Source organism: Etheostoma cragini, chromosome 15 (assembly GCF_013103735.1).
Source record: "Etheostoma cragini isolate CJK2018 chromosome 15, CSU_Ecrag_1.0, whole genome shotgun sequence".
Lineage (NCBI taxonomy): Eukaryota > Metazoa > Chordata > Actinopteri > Perciformes > Percidae > Etheostoma > Etheostoma cragini.
In genome coordinates, this window is record NC_048421.1 from 38597 (window position 1) to 41669 (window position 3073).

General features: G+C 41.5%; 1 long non-coding RNA gene across 1 annotated transcript; it reads left to right on the forward strand.

Moving 5' to 3' along the window:
- Positions 1–1770: 1770 nt before the first annotated feature.
- Positions 1771–3062, forward strand: LOC117958298. The gene is made up of 3 exons (XR_004659671.1): positions 1771–1938; positions 2815–2906; positions 2992–3062. It is a non-coding gene; the product is annotated as an uncharacterized LOC117958298 (long non-coding RNA).
- Positions 3063–3073: the final 11 nt, after the last annotated feature.

The window sequence follows — 3073 nt, forward strand, 5'->3', positions numbered from 1 at the left end:
TGTGTGTGTGTGTGTGTGTGTGTGTGTGTGTGTTAGCTAGCCGTGGTTGGTTTGAATTTGTTTTTTATTTTTTTAATTGTAAAGGAATTAATTTACAATGTCAAAGAATATAAAACATGAAAATAACACAAAATAAATACAGAAGATTTTCTTAAAAAGTATAAAATATGTAACACATTATTTAAACAAATTATATACATTTTATTCAATATAATCTTGTTGATGTTGCTGCTGGGGGGCAGTGGGGGGGGGGGGGTGCTCTAACATCTCTACTACCTCATAAACTCGAAGGAGAGTTTTTCCTCGGTTGGATTGGTTGGATTTAAGTACGAAAAGTGTGATTGGTTAAAATTGCCAAGCTAAGCCAATCAGAAGCCGAGTAGGGCGGGGCATTCCTTTGCCATCCTATAAAAGGTAGATCCGAGAGCCGCATCGCGCACTGCTGCGCGTCACGCTGCGCAGAATGCGAGACAAACAGGAGCTATAATAACATCCCGGTTGTGTTTTAGCGGCTCTTGTTTGTGTGAGTGGCCGTACAGAGGAGGCCTGGACCCGGGGAAGCTCGGCCGGACGCCGCCCTGGTCCATGGGGATAACATCCGAGCCGAGCCGAGCCAGGCTGGACCACCAGCATCATCAGCACCATGGGGCAAATGACACTCCGAGGTCATTTTATCAGCTGGGAATCTGCCCCCCCCCCCCCCCCCCCCCCCCCCCCCCCCCCCCCCACCATCAGGATCTATGAGCCCTGGTTACCTAGCAACCGTCTGGCCACTTTCCAGATGTTTTTAAGCATTAAGACGTTTCTCTCTTATTGTTGTTAGGTTACTTTGTTGTTGAAAGAAAACCTGTGTGTGTGAATCTGTGTGTGAACTGTGTGTGTCTTTGTGTGTGTGTGACTGTGTGTGGGTGTGTGTGTGTGTGTGTCTGTGTGTGTGTGTCTGTATGTGTGTGTGTGTGTGTGTGTGTATGTGTGTGTGTACGTATGTGTGTGTGTACGTATGTGTGTGTGTGTCTGTGTCTTTGAGTGTTTGTATGTGTCTGTGTGTGTGTGTGTCTGTGTGTGTGTGTGTACGTATGTGTGTCTGTGTCTTTGTGTGTTTGTATGTGTCTGTGTGTGTGTGTGTCTGTGTGTGTGTCTGTGTCTGTGTGTGTGTGTGTCTGTGTCTGTGTGTGTGTCTGTGTCTGTGTGTGTCTGTGTCTGTGTGTGTGTCTGTGTGTGATTGTCTGTGTGTATGTGTGTGTGTGTGTGTGTGTATGTGTGTGTGTGTGTGTGTGTGTGTGTCTGTGTGTGTGTCTGTGTGTGTCTGTGTGTCTGTGTGTGTGTGTGTATGTGTATGTGTGTGTGTGTGTCTGTGTGTGTGTCTGTGTGTGTGTGTCTACGTGCTGATGTAAACTTTCATGAAAATTAATTGAAAAGTAACACAACATACGACAATATTAAGTTTAAGTTTAAGTTTGTTATAGTAATTTTTTTTTCTACTTATTTCATTCCTGACATAAAAAAACAGAAATATAGTTTTAAAAATGTCAAATTTGGGATTTTAGTGAAGTTTAATACTTGTAATTATTTTTTTATTTAATGTTTTGTAAAATAATTATGTGTTTGATACTTCATAGTTTTCACAAATGTCTAAAAATAATTATAATACAAATAAATATGGTTTTATTTACAGATATTGTAATATTCAAGCCGCCATATCTCAAAATAACCAACAATTAAAGTAATAAATGGAATACGTTTGATTCCGTACTACATGTCCCAGAATCCTCTGCGTTGCACTGACGTCACCTATCCTCGCCTGCCGGTCTTTATTTGTTCCTCGTCGCGTTTCATCGTTCCTGGTTATTATTCTGCTTTAAATCCAGATTTCGGCTCCGCGAGCAGCCGTTTTTAACCGCACGTGGTGTTCGTGAGAGCAGGATGGGTCCAGTAGAGGTAAAATACAGCTAATGTTTTATTAAAAAGGGTGGAACTAATTAAAGAAGCTCGCACTACAGACTGAAAGCGGCTCTTAACTTGACTCGATAGTTGTGTTGTTGTTAGAAATGTGGCTAACGTTTAATAACGGACGACATCGGAGACCCTTATCTGATGGTATAATAGACACGTTATAATACGTTACATAACGATAATAACGTCCATTAATCTCCTTTTTGGTATGTGTGTTCGCCTTCGTAGTAAGAGCGCACGTCACACCATTCAGAATTCTGTTATTTTTGTGTTTTCTTGCTCGTTAATAAAATAATACACATGTCGTAACTATTTAAAATACATTTCCATGTTCAAGAGGGTCTCCTGATTAATTCGGGTTGTAGTTTCATACATTCTACCAACTTAATAAACATTCATTTTCAAGGTAATTACTCCCGTTTTTGCCTGTAGAGCGCCGCAGACCAAACTCCGTCCAGAATTCTGCCATTTTTCTGTTTTCTTCCTAATTAATACAAATATTACACCCTTCGTGACGATTTAAAATACATTTACATGTTCAAGAGAATCTCCTGCTTAATTCGGGGTGTACTTTAATGAATTGTATCAAGTTAATAAACATTTATTTTCAAGCTAATTACGGTAATACGGTGTTTTTGCTGTGTTCGCCTTCGTAGTGAGAGAGCACGTCACACCAAACTGCATCCAGAATTCTGCTACTTTTGTGATTTCTTGCTTATTAATAAACAAAATTACAAATTCTGGAGTGTGGTCTATCTGTATAGTGTCTTGAGATAACTCTTGTTATGAATTGATACTGTAAATAAAATTGAATTGAAATTGAATTACAAATGATAACTACCGTGTCTCTGTGCTCTGCAGCTCCTCCACATGTCCGTCTTCTCCCAGAGTTTCTCCCCGTGCGGACGCTACCTGGCGGCGGGAAACAACTACGGAGAGATCGCTCTGTTCAGGTTGGACACACGCGGTCGCCATGGTTACGCTCATTAATAAACACAAGCTTGTTAAATCCTAATATGAAGTATGATTGTGTCCCAGCCTGTCTGCAGCTCTGAGTCCGGACGCCACCGCGCTGAGTCAGAAACCGGTCCTCACCTTCACAGGTGAGTGGGGGGGGGGG